The sequence below is a fragment of the Helianthus annuus genome, chromosome 2 (assembly GCF_002127325.2).
Source record: "Helianthus annuus cultivar XRQ/B chromosome 2, HanXRQr2.0-SUNRISE, whole genome shotgun sequence".
NCBI lineage: Eukaryota > Viridiplantae > Streptophyta > Magnoliopsida > Asterales > Asteraceae > Helianthus > Helianthus annuus.
This window is the reverse complement of record NC_035434.2, coordinates 72,688,192-72,702,561: the sequence shown is the minus strand read 5'-3', so window position 1 is coordinate 72,702,561 and position 14,370 is coordinate 72,688,192. Positions and strand designations below refer to the sequence as shown.

The 14,370-nt window shown below is 41.0% G+C and overlaps 1 non-coding gene across 1 annotated transcript; it reads left to right on the top strand.

Annotated features, from left to right (window-relative positions):
* The first annotated feature begins 11,899 nt into the window (after positions 1–11,899).
* LOC118489798 lies at positions 11,900–12,006 on the top strand. Its single transcript, XR_004887812.1, has one exon. It is a non-coding gene; the product is annotated as a small nucleolar RNA R71 (small nucleolar RNA).
* The last annotated feature ends 2,364 nt before the right edge of the window (positions 12,007–14,370 follow it).

Below are 14,370 nucleotides of genomic sequence, written 5' to 3'. Positions count from 1 at the left end.
TAGCCCCTATAGTTTGTAATTCCTCACTTTCGTGCAATTTTCGCTTCGTATGATCCATGATCCATCCGTTTAAGGTTATAAACATTATGTAGGGTTATCATAGAGTCTATTTATCCATTGTTGACACTTTGGACCCTTACGTTCCATAGTTTTCACCGTTTGTCAACTTTAGTCCCTCTAAAGTTTATTTTTGCATATGCAAGGTCTATGACACGTGTCAATACATTATTGGACGTAAATTTTCGAGGTGTTACATCCTCACCCCCTTAAAAGAAATCTCGACCTCGAGATTTACTCGAACAAATGTGGATATTTTTCCTTCATCGTGGATTCCACTTCCCACGTATATTCGGGACCTCTACGGGCATCCCATTTGACCTTGACAATAGGTATATATTTCCTTCGAAGCTTCTTCACCTGTCGATCCTCGATCGACAATGGTTTTTCCACGAACTTCAAACTCTCATCTATGTGTATATCTGTATGCGGTATAACCGGTGATTCATCAGCGAAACACTTCTTCAAATTACAGATGTGGAACACATTATGAATAGCGCTAAGTTCTTCAGGTAAGTTTAACTTATAAGCAACTGACCCGACACGTTCGACAATCTCGAAAGGTCCTATATATCTCGGGCTTAGCTTGCCTTTCTTACCAAATCGCATCACCCCCTTCCAGGGTGATACCTTAAGTAACACTTTATCACCTACATCGAAGTGAAAATCTTTGCGCTTAGCATCCGCATAACTTTTCTGCCTATCCCTGGCAGCTTTCAGACGATCGCGAATCTGAACGATCTTGTCCGTCGTCTCAAAAACAATTTCTGGTCCTGATAGTTGGACATCTCCAACTTCTGCCCAACAGATGGGCGATCTACACTTTCTACCGTATAAGGCCTCAAAAGGCGCAGCTTTTATGCTGGAATGGTAGCTATTGTTGTAGGAGAATTCAATTAATGGTAGGTTCTTGTCCCAACTACCACCCAAATCGATCGCACATGCACGCAGCATGTCTTCCAAAGTTTGAATAGTACGCTCACTCTGACCATCAGTCTGAGGATGATAAGCCGTACTAAAATTCAAACGAGTGCCCAGTGATTGCTGGAAACTCTTCCAAAAATGCGACGTATATCTAGTATCTCTATCCGAGATGATAGATACAGGTATACCATGTAGCACTACAATCTTATCAACGTATAATTGAGCTAACATATCGGAGCTATACGTCTCCTTGATGGGTAGAAAATGAGCTGACTTCGTCAGTCTATCTACTATGACCCATATGGTATCATTTCCCTTCCTCGTCTTGGGCAACTTGGTGATGAAATCCATTGTCACCATTTCCCATTTCCATTTGGGAATTTCAGGTTGTTGAAGCAAACCTGACGGCTTCTGATGCTCAGCTTTGACTTGCGCACAAGTCAAACATTTTGCTACATGCTCCGCTACTGACTTTTTCAAACCAATCCACTAGTAGTTTGCTTTTAGATCCTGGTACATCTTATCGGCTCCAGGATGAACGAAATATTTAGAGCTGTGGGCTTCCTGGAGGATAACATCCCGAAGTCCTCCATAAACTGGAACCCATATTCGTCCGTTCAGTCTTAGCATTCCATCTTTGTCGTAGGATAACTGCTCCTCAGTTACTCCTAACTTTTCTTCAGGATAGTTAGCTTCCAACACAGCTTCCTTTTGTGCGGCTAACACCCTCTCGTTCAAACGATTCCTTATTTCAATGCGCTTGGCATTGATTCTGATCGGCTTCACTCTTTCTTTCCTGCTCAAGGCGTCGGCAACTACATTGGCCTTGCCTGGATGGTATCTTATCTCACAGTCGTAATCATTTAGAGTTTCCATCCATCGCCTTTGTCGCATGTTCAATTCCTTCTGACTGAACAAGTGCTGAAGACTCTTGTGATCCGAATAAATTATACACTTGGTTCCATACAAGTAATGTCTCCATAGCTTCAATGCAAATACAACGGCACCCAATTCCAAGTCGTGGGTGGTGTAGTTCTTCTCGTGCACCTTTAACTGTCGTGAAGCGTAGGCAATGACCTTGCCTTTCTGCATGAGTACACTGCCCATACCAGTGTGGGATGCATCGCAATACACCACAAATTCTTCTATACCATCAGGCAATGTCAGCACTGGTGCATTGCTCAACTTCTTCTTCAAAATGTCAAAGGATTCCTGCTGCTTAGGGCCCCAATCAAACTTAATCTTCTTACGAGTCAACGAAGTTAGGGGCGCAGCAATCCTTGAAAAGTTCTCGATGAATCGCCTATAGTATCCTGCCAATCCGAGGAAACTGCGAATCTCGGTAGGAGTCTTCGGCTCCTGCCAATTCATGACTGCTTCTACCTTGGCGGGATCCACTTGGATACCATGCTCACTTACCACATGTCCAAGAAACTGGACTTCTCGAAGCCAAAATTCACACTTCGAAAATTTGGCATAAAGTTTCTCCTGATGCAAAAGTTTGAGAATACAACGAAGGTGTTTCTCATGGTCAGCTTGGCTCTTCGAGTAGATAAGGATGTCGTTAATAAAGACGATGACAAATTTATCTAAATAAGGCTTGCAGACGCGATTCATGAGATCCATGAATGCGGCTGGGGCGTTAGTGAGCCCAAAAGGCATCACTAGGAACTCGTAATGTCCATAACGAGTCCTAAACGCTGTCTTGTGCACATCTTCATCCTTGACCTTCAACTGGTGATAGCCTGACCTTAGGTCGATCTTTGAGAAATAGCTTGCTCCTTGCAACTGATCGAACAGATCGTCGATCCTGGGTAAAGGATACCTATTCTTAATAGTGACTTTATTAAGCTCACGGTAATCGATGCACAGACGCATCGATCCATCCTTCTTTTTAACGAACAAGATTGGCGCTCCCCATGGAGACGAGCTAGGTCTAATAAAACCTTTCGCTAACAGGTCATCCAACTGCGTCCTTAACTCCTTCATCTCCGTTGGTGCCAATCTATATGGTGCTCTTGCTACAGGCGCTGCACCTGGAATGATGTCTATTCGAAACTCCACTTGCCTATCCGGTGGCAAACCGGGTAGTTCTTCAGGGAATACTTCAGGATATTCAGAGATGACAGGGATATCTTCAATCTTCGGCTTCGGCTCATCAATAGTAACTTGTGCCATATAAATGACACAACCCTTCTGCAGGCATCTGGATGCCTTGAGCATGGACACTTGCTCAGGCAATCCATGCTGGGTGTCTCCCTGGATAGTAAGTGACTCACCAGACGGAGTCTTCACTACCACTTGCTTTCTGTTGCACACAATCTGGGCTTGGTTACGCGATAACCAATCCATGCCTATCACTATATCGAATCCAGCTAGCTTAAAGGGAAGCAAGGATAACGGGAATGAATGATTCCTAATGGATATAACACATCCATCTAAAACAGTCGAGGCGGTTTCTATGGTTCCATCGGCTAGTTCCACCTCATACTTCACACTTAAGGTTTTAACAGGTAGGTTTAATAACTTACAGAATTTATCATCTACAAATGACTTATCTGCTCCTGAATCAAATAGGACTCTAGCAAAAACATCATTTACAAGAAAAGTACCTGTAATGACGTTGTCGTCCTGAACTGCTTCCTTAGCGTCCATTTTGAAGACTCTCGCATTGGTCTTCTTTCCATCGTCGGCCTTTTTAGCATTCTTTGGGCAATTAGGTCGGATGTGCCCCTTCTCATTGCAACCATAACAAGTTGCATCCTTAAGTCTCTTACAATCCAATGCCTTATGATCCGGGGACTTACAAATCCCACATAATTTCTGCTGAGATTGAGATCTAGACTCCTGCCTGCATCTCCCATAATGATGCTTCCTACAAACCTTGCACCTGGGTTTCTCACCCGACTGATGATCTCCCTTCTTGAATCCCGACCCTTTCCTGTGGTCGTTGTTCCCTCGGTGTCGTTTCTCCGATCTTCGTGAGGTGTTATCCTCACGTTTCCTCTTGTTTTCCTCCGAGCTCTTAAGGGCTCTCAGCCTGACTACATCCTGAGTGAGTGAGAGGGATAGATCAGCTACTGATCTGAACGTCGTAGGCCTTGATGCCTTAACGCTCGCTTTGATCTCTGGTGCCAAACCCCCAATAAAGCGGGCGTTCCTTCTTGGCTCAGGGGTTACCAAATATGGCACTAATCGAGATAAGGTATTGAAGGTGGTGAGATATGCCTGACAGTCGAGGTTCTTCATCACTAGGGATACGAAATCCGACTCAATCCTTTCGACCTCATGTTGCGGGCAGAAATTTTCTTTGATCAGAGCTACAAACTGATCCCATGTCATACCGTACAGTGTGGCCTTACCGGCAGCTTGTAGGAGAGATTTCCACCATGCTAGTGCGTCTCCTTTAAATGACTGGGACACGTACTTCACTACGTCCCTATCAGCACACCCGCTGATATCAACAACCGTATCCATCTCATCTAACCACGTCATGCAGTCAACTGCTCCTTTTTCCCCAGTAAAATCTCTGGGTTTGCATGAAACGAAATACTTATACGTACAAGACTTATTGAGCGTATCATGCTTTTGCTTGATTTCTTGTTTTGGGACACTGCTGTGGTTGGAGGAGTGGTTATCCTCATCATCCTTCTTCGGCTCATTTTTCTTAGAAGGCGGCTTGCTATGAGCCTCCGAATGAGTCTTGGGCTTGACATGCGATACGGTTCGGGTCCTACTCCGAGTCCCGCTCGATTCCCTGAATTGCCTATCCATGGCCTTGGCAACAACATTTTCTACTAGTGCTTGCAGTTCCGCACCAGTTACGTGAATCTTTGTGTTATCTGGGTGTTCCCCTGAACGACTGTTTGTTTCTTCCGATTTTGCCATGTAGCTTTAAGCTACATAAAGTAAGGACAAGGTCTATTTAGAAACCTAACAGTATTATCGTTCTTGACGATTTATTAACCATGGTATTAATAACCATAATAGTTAATTTATTTAATTTCATTCAGCACTTTTAATAGCAACTATATCATAGAATGAAATATATATATTGGCACCATAGGCCTAGTCACTTCGGACAACTTCTAAATTTTAAATTTAGAATTTTTATAGGATTAGAATTGTATAATTAAACAAATAATCCTTTGCTTGGCAGGGAGTTATAAACCACAACTGCCTTTTTGTTTTATATGACATAGTCATAACCCGTAGGCATCATGTCATAATTAGACATTTATACAGATACAACCTGTAGATAATTTATTAAAAGGGTGACATGTGTGATTTTACAGATCACGCTAGTCAAGAATGCTAACATGTTTGCAGATGTTAACAGAGATTTGAATCTTTTTATCCAGGTTTTACCATATTGGCCAGGCCTTTTAATAAGACATTCAAGTTAGGTTTTACCTTCTTAAGATTCTTATTTAAATGGTAAATCAAATAATAATTGATATTTTTTTTTTCATTTATTTGTACATTATGTCCATGCATATAGATAAAATGAAAAACTCAAATTAACCATTTTTAAATAAAGTAGACTAGTACAACTTTGCCCTAAACGGGACTTTTACTCGAATAACATGCCCACGCAGGAGCTAAGCAAATAACAAACAAACAAACAACCAAACAAAACAAACCCACGCAGGGGTTAAACAGAAACAACATACCCACGCAGGGGTGGAACAAGAGAAATATACCCACGCAGGGGTAGAGTACAGGAATAAATGTCCTCGCAGGGACATGAGTAAATGAGCTAACAAACAAAGGATTTAATAATCCTTCTTACCCTTACCCTTGATCAAGTCAACCATCTTCTTAAACATTCCGCGGTTGTGTCGGCGATCTTCCCGCATTTCATGTCGCAATTCACGTCGCACGTCGTTTATCCCTTGCAGGATTTCTTGGACTTGCGGTGGCGACATCATTGGCGCCGGCGGCGGTGGCTGATACTGCGGTGGTTGAGGAGGCTGCGGCTGCTGGTATCCATGCGGTGGGTATCCAAAAGCTGATTGTCCCGTAGCCCAGGGACCTCCAAAAGCACTCTCCTGATTGAGAGGGTTGTAGCCCGAAGCTAACCAGTAGGGATCCCCTGTATAGTCATAACCTGGGGGAAAAGTCGGCTCGAAAGGGTTGAACTGTGCTGCGCTAGCATACGCAGGGATTGGCTCTCCAAAGTTTTGCGGTGGCAGTGGCGCAATAGGCGCAGAAGTCACCTCTGAGACGGGATGCTGAGATTCTCCCATCTCTGACTCCTCGTGAAGCGGCGAGTAGCGGCTGCTACCTGAATGTAGAGGGGTGCCAATGCGTATCCCTCCTCGCGTAGACATACGGGCGTTCCTCCTTTGCCTCTGAGGCGGAGGAGGCAAAACCGGAGGTGGTGGCGGCGGCGGAGTGACCACGTCGCGCCAGAAACCCTCAGAAGGGTCCTGCTGTTGAGGCTGCTGCTGGGAGTGATGCTGTGAGTGCACAGGAGAGCTGTGGTAGGACTGGTGCATGGGAGAGTTATGGTAACTGGGGGTAAAAACCCAGTCGTGCTGCTTGAATCTCTCCTCGAAACTATCGGGACCATTGTAAGGTGATCCCCTGAACGGTGACCCATCTGATATCTCAATGGGGTGGTTCAGTGTGCCGGACGGTGGCATGGAAGGATCGGTATCCTCATCGACCTCCATCTCATTGCCACCCGAGAAGTGGTCTTCCGGTCCTAGTGGGTTATGACCCACTGGTTCTTCCAAGTAAGCATCTGGGTTGTACAGGCCCTGATAAACGGGTGCTGGGTAGTCGTAAGGTGACTGGTGAAGAGGAATGTAGGATTGGTGGGAGTTGTGGGGCTCATTTTCAGAATGAGGCCCAAAAGAGTGTGGTAGGGAAGGTGAGGTACTCAGTGAGTGCCTAACGGGTTCAGCGAACGATCTCCAAAGGTTACGGGCATCCGCGTTATGGGATCCTGATGGGGTTCGCCTATGCGACGGTCCAGCTTCATGGTCATGAGAGGTGGCGAATGCTCCTCGTCCCCTTCCTCGTACACGTGGCGGCATCTTGAACCTGTCAAAAATCAAACAAGTGGCACAACAAGATATATATAAGACAAAGTTAGAAAATAAAAGAAAATTTGAACATTTCCTAAGTTCTTTGTCTAGACTCGAAAATCGAGGAATGTGCAATTGTGTAACTGAGATTAAACACAAAAGACTAGTGTTTAATTCACTCAGCGTTGGCTCTGATACCAACCTGTCACACCCCGATCTCCACGTGTCACCGGTGGGCCCGGTGTGGGGTATGGTGACGTAGTTGGCGTCGTCATAGACAAACAACACAATATAATAATGCACAGCGGAAGCAAAAATAGATTCATTTCAACTTTAAATACAATGTAATAATAAATATCACGAGTAGTTGAAACGGATCCACAGGCGGATCAATAAAATAAGATAAATGTTCAACAGTTTATTGTCGTCCGAGCTTGCGAGACTATTGTGGACGCTCTAGGAGACAGCCAGCCTATTTCGTTTAGTACCTGCACTTAACCTTTTGGGAAAATACGTCAGTTTACACTGGTAAATACAAATCAACTGACTCATTTTGAAAATGATTGAAAATTGATTTAAATGCACATGGCATAAATATTTTTATAACTTGGGATAATTATGCAATATAAACTTGTGAACGAATTACATGCTACTCGTACGTTTGGTAGCCCGGGATCTTGTCCGGGTTAAAGATTAATTGACACACCACATTATTGAGTTATACATGACGAGTGTACGCCTACACCCCATGCTCAGGTCATGGCCATCTCGTAAGATAATGCCAAGGATATCCGGGACACGGTCATTAACCCCCCAAAGGCTTAAAGTAAAACAAGACTGTTTAAACGAGCCGATCAAATTATTCCAATTGCATACCCAAGGGTGCAAGATTTGTACGCTCGATCAAGCGGTATTCTATATACCGTACCCCAAGCCCGTATAGGGAAAATAAGTCAAAATGTATTTACCTGAGTAAGTATGAATCACAATTGGTAAGTGTAGGTAGCTTTTACCGGGCCTCCTATTCTGGAACAAAGGTTTATAATAACCTATTAGATTCCTAACGGGTCTTTATTTAAGCCTAAGCTTTGACCGGTTAGTTTTAAGGACGATACGGTACAAGCGCACGATTAAGCGAAAGACCGGATAGAATGTGATTTAGACCCGACAAGTTTGAATACTTGTATAATATGGGTATACTAAATACATTCTGGATTTTAAGACAAAAATGATAACGTTTGACCCGTTTCGGTCAATTTATGCAAACTAGTTACGTAAACCGAACCGAGCGCTAAAGAGCGTTACGGGTAGCCAAAAGAGTCATATGCAAGTTCCCTGAGATAATATGCTTTAAATATGATATAATATAAGCAAGTTATGTTCTATTATGCCCCGAATAATTTTTTTTACTCAATTTATGCCTTAGAAGGGCATTTTGGTCATTTAAAATGTTATAAAAGAGTAAAATTGGAAGTCTGAGTTACGGGTCTGATTTATATAGTAAATATACTTAATTTGACATATTATAACAGTAGGGTATGACCCGTATACAAAACTTATCATTTAAAATCAAACTATACACCGTAGGGGTATTTTAGTAATTTCACAAGGGCTGAAATGTCAAAACTGGAAACCTGAGTTCAAAAACTTATACTTACTGTTATTTTATAAAAATATGCTAAATACATCAGTAGGTATAACCCTTATATGTTTAATATGGATATAACGCATACTATGCGTTAAAAACGCTTAGAAATGCGATTTAGAGCCGTTTCCGGGTTTTCAAAAGAAAGCTGAGATTTTTTATATTTCCAGAATGCTCAAAACATTTTATTTAACAAATAAAATCAGTAGAAAAAGGTTTGGGGTCAAAAGGATTTATAAAACTCATTTTATGGCTTAAACGGTCAAAACCGGCATCAACCGAATCAACTTAGCGACCTATGATACGATCAGCCAAAAATTAAATAAAAATCTTTAAAAATCCCAAAATATTATATAACATCAGTGGGTAAAAAGTTTTATATCAAAAAGTGGCCTTAAATAGGTTATACGCTAAATGCGCCGATTATGTAATATAAAGCTTTAGTTTTGCGATATCGGCCATAACTCAAAATCTGGACCACCAACTGATCTCAAATTTTCGGTGCAAGTCTATAAATCATAAATAAAGATTTCTACTCTTTCACTTTTCCAAAAATCACGTTTTATATCAAAAAGGGCAAAATAGTCAACTTTAAGCATAAATCGGAAACATGCATATGAAGCGGTTAAGCATAGACTCAAGTTGTAAAAATTCCAGAGAGTTAAACTTAAATAAAGATGGTCAAAAATATACTCTAATACAGATCTCAAACATGCATGCACGGATCTGAATCGAGAGTCAACGAAAAAGTCGTTTTGTAAGACTTTCGGTTCCAATCCGGGCTTATACTAAAGATTGTCGAGTTGATCATGGTAAAACATATTCTTACATTCATTATAAAGCTATTTTTGATGATCAAACTGATTGCATGTCATCTACATTACCATTTATGCTATATTTCACAAAAACAATTTCTGTTGACTTTTTAAGAACAACTTTGACTCGACAAATAACATGCTTAGAGTGGGAATCAGAGAATACCCTTTTAAGGGTTTGTTTCCCACATAATTCCCAACATATAAGTGGTTTCAATTTGAGAAATGACAGAGCCAATTTCGTTTAATCGAAAAGTCAAACTATATGAACAATGGATTGACTTTTGGCTAATAATCAAAGCTAGAACAAATTAGAGAATGATATGAATGCTTACAAAGGTCCTAATGAAGCCTAGATAGCACTTGGAAGTGGCCTTGACGATCAGAGAGCTCCTGGAATGCCTTGTGAATTTTTGAAAGTTGCTAGTGCTCTTGTTCACTACTCAAGACTCTCAAAATGTGATGAATTGATCAGATTAAATGGGAAATCAGATGTTATAGGAAGCTCACAGGTGTCCTAGACATGCATGGCCATCCATTGGTGAAAAAGGGAGGTGCTGAAAGCTGTATAACACTCACAATTCGGACCCAAATACAAGAATTCGCGAATTTCTGATACTGGGCATCCTATACGGACCGTAAGGTCCAGGTATACGGTCCGCAAGGACCTGTTCAGCACAAGCAAACTTTTGTTAATTGGCAGATTTGGCCCCTGTCCTTCGTACGCGAGGTTTTGCCGTTTATCTTGACTCGTAAACCCCCAAACTTGGTTTTTAGGAACCTTGGGACATTTACCAACATGGTAAAGTCCTCGGTTAACTTTGCGCTCACCCGAAAGCCATGAAATTCGACGTTGACGCTTTTAACCCCTCAAGTACGGTTTTGGCCATAACTTTCTCATACGATAACGAAACTTCACGAAATTTTTACCACATATTCTAGTGAGTATATTTTAGCATTACAAAGCTTCGGGTCTGCCAAAAGATCACTCAGAGGTATAAATTCAACATGTTGACACTTTTAGCCCCTATAGTTTGTAATTCCTCACTTTCGTGCAATTTCCGCTTCGTATGATCCATGATCCATCCGTTTAAGGTTATAAACATTATGTAGGGTTATCATAGAGTCTATTTATCCATTGTTGACACTTTGGACCCTTACGTTCCATAGTTTTCACCGTTTGTCAACTTTAGTCCCTCTAAAGTTTATTTTTGCATATGCAAGGTCTATGACACGTGTCAATACATTATTGGACGTAAATTTTCGAGGTGTTACAACCATCCATTGTTATGAAATTACCCAATTAAACAAAAGCTAATCTTTTTCTTCACTCCATATTACCCACTTAAAATTCCACATGCTATTTATATTTGGAAATTTGGTATACGAACCGCTTTGCATGAAAAAAGTTGTCAATTAGTGATGGTATTCCATATAATCAATTGAGTAATATTCGATATAACTTTTTTTTAACGGTGACTTTCTTTTTTAGTGACCCAACGTCACACCGCCTAATCGGCGGCCTTAGCCAAGTCTGCCTAGACTTACGTTGTCTTAACCGGGCACGCACGGGGTTGGCCAGACTTGGTTACAACGTTCCTCCGGAAACCGTACTGCCTCACACGAGATACCTCGCTGAAGTAACAGCCGGATGAAAACCGGGGTGCGGCTCAGGATCGAACCCCCCTCGGTGAATTTGTCACCATCATTGCTCAATATCCACCCCAATATGACACAAGTGGGGATTGAACTTGAGTCTCCATTGGAAAACCCAAGTCTTCTACCACTAGACCATAAGTGGGAGGACAATATTCGATATAACTAATCGGGTAATATGGAGTTAACATATTCATGTTTAAATTTTTTTTTCATGACTCATATTCTTTTTGGTGTAATATGTGTGAAACTAAAATGGACGTGTCTGATAATTCATGTACCATGTTCGAGTCTGAAAAAATATACTCTTTCATAATGGTTTATTATTATTATTATAATTATTATTGTTGTTGTTGTTGTTAAAATCAAATGGGTATCAGGCTGATTATCTTTTTCTTCAATACTTACATAAAAAGTTTCCTAACACAAATCTTTCATACAACTCCAGTTTGCAAGGGGGCTGCCGCATCCTTCGCAAGCTATAACCGAAGTCGTTTTGTTCAATTCAAGTTTCTTTGTTTTATTAGTTAAGACTTCGATTTGGGCTTGCAAGGAAGTGGATTCATACACTTTGTGGGCGCCCAGGGCTATGGATTTTGACCCCCTAGGAGTATGCCATTGAAAACTGTTTCGAGCAAGTTCTTCAAATTGATTATAAATTTTCTCGGGTCGCCGATTCCTAAGGAGTACCTCGGAGTCGGAATCAAGGATTTGCCTTGTGTGCGACAAGAGTATTGTAGAAAGTGGACACTTGTTGCCATCGTTCAAGACCATGATGTGGGTATTTCCTTAATAGCTCCTTAAACCTTTCTCATGTCTCGTACAAGGATTCCCCGTCTTCTTGAGAGTAGGTGTTAATCTCAGTCATGAGTTTGGCGGTTTTAGCGGGAGGGAAATATTTGTAGAGAAAAGTTTTGGCAAGTTCATCCCAAGTGTGTACGGAGCCACTTGGGAGGGTGTTTAACCAAGCTTTCACTCGGTCTTTAAGGGAAAAAAGGAACATACAGAACCTAATAGCATCGCTAGAGGCTCCGTTGATCCGGAAAGTGTCACATATTTCCAAAAAGTTGGTAATATGTAAATGGGGATCTTCATCGGCTAGGCCATGCAAGGTGGCGGAATTTTGGAGCATTTGGATGAGGTGTGGTCGAAGCTCAAAGTTATTAGCATCGACATTAAGAGGGTTAATAGTGGCTCCAAGATTACCGACCATAGGCCGTAGGTAATCCATGAGAGTGCGTTGATCCGCCATGGGGGGTTTTGGGTCGAGGCTTTTCGTTGATTTTTAGCTTTAAGTCTTTTTCTCAAAAAGCGCTTGGGTTCGTCAAGCGGTACTTTTATGTCTTTATCGGATGTGGAGGTCATGCACCAAACTGTATCTCCTGCGATTTATACAGAATTGTGTGATTTTCTGTGAACAAAAACAAAAAGAATACTTGATCAGAAGGTTAGCACGGCCCCGGGCTGTGGCTGGCACGACCCGTGCTGTCCAGAAAAAGTTTTCATTTTTCAAGTCCCAAGATATTGGAAGTTCAACACGACCCCCTGTTCTTGTAACATGGCCCCATGTATCTGTTCCAGTAACAAGAAAACAGCTTTTCCCAGATACTATGTAACACCCCAAAAACGGGTTTGGTAATCAAACCACGTTAATACTAAAAGACGGGTAAAGCACCTTTAGTGGTAAAATTAACCCGAAAAATATTAGGATTTATTTAACTAAACCTAATATTAAATAAAAGTTAAACAAAAGCTTTAGAAGAAATAAAGGTTATAAAAGGGCCCCAGTTAACAGGACTTAAAATAAAATGAGTCGTAAATTCCCCAAACCCATTAAGTTAACTAGGAATGTTTAACCTAGTAAATAGTGGGAATATTGTTAGAAATTAAGTGGGTTATGGCCTATTTAATAAACTAACCAAACAAGAGGGGCCAAAGTGGATAAACTTGAAAGTTTATTTATAAAATGAAATTTAAAACAAAACACACACTTAGTGTGTGTGTTCTGTTTGATCAGGAGAGCTCCCCAGGAGCCACAAACCCTAGTTTCATAGGAATCGTCAAATTGAAGGCTCAAACGAAGTCTAAATTCACAATTGAACGTGAATTAACGATCACCCAAGCTAGGGGATCATAAGGTATGTCAAATTTTGATGATTTGTGAAGTTGTGAAATTTTATTAATCCTCATAATCGCGAATTATGAATGAATTATTGAAGTTATGATTGAATTAGTGATGTATACATGATGTGCGTAAATGTGTATATGTTTTAGGTATGTATTTTAAGCCCATTTTACACTTTTAGCCAAGTTTTAAATTTATAAAACACGATATTTACGAACAGTAAACACACATATGGGCAAGTGCACCCATCGTGGACGTAGTATAGTGTTGGTAAGATACCGAGGTCGTCCAAAGACACAAAAGCTTTTAGTACCGGTTTATCCTCAACGTCTAATCAAATCAAAGTGCTAGAAAATGATTTTTAAACTAAGAAAATAAAACTAACTAAATGCTGAAAAATAAAATAAAATAAAAACAGATAGACAAGATGAATCACTTGGATCCGACTCGTGTGTTAGTATAACCTTTGATTATTTTCGCACTTTTGCACTTGTTTAAGAGATTATCTTAGTTATTGTAGTAGGCCCCTCTTTTGAAGGCGACGTTACCCTCAACCCAGTAGTTTGAGTCAGCAAGGATACAATCCTAAAGGGTCGGATTATTGAAAGATAATTAATTAAGTTATTAATGCAAATTATGGTTGGCCCCTCTTTTGGAGGTGACGTTACCCTCGACTAAGTAGTCTGAGTCAGCAGGGATACAGTCCTAAATAGCCGGGTTATAGTATTAATAGTAGTTAACTTATGAGGGGATCAAAGAGTTTGGACCCCCCGCTATCCAATACCTTTGGGTATTGAAGGAGGTCCAACTAAATTTGACCCAGGACCTCTAAACGCTGAACAAGGGCAAGACTCTTACCAAACCGTTCCCTTAACCCTCGACCAGGTAGCCAACATACCTCCATATAGACCGTGGAGATATGAATGGTGAAAATCTTTTATTTTATATAGACAGTAAAATAATGCCAAGACACCACGGACAAACGATAAGGAAGAATCACCTTCAACATAAGAAACTAGTTATTAAAGTCATTAATACAAAACCAATTAAGAAGTGCAAAAGATTAAAAATAAAAAGTATTATACTAAACACTTGTCTTCACCAAGTGATGTA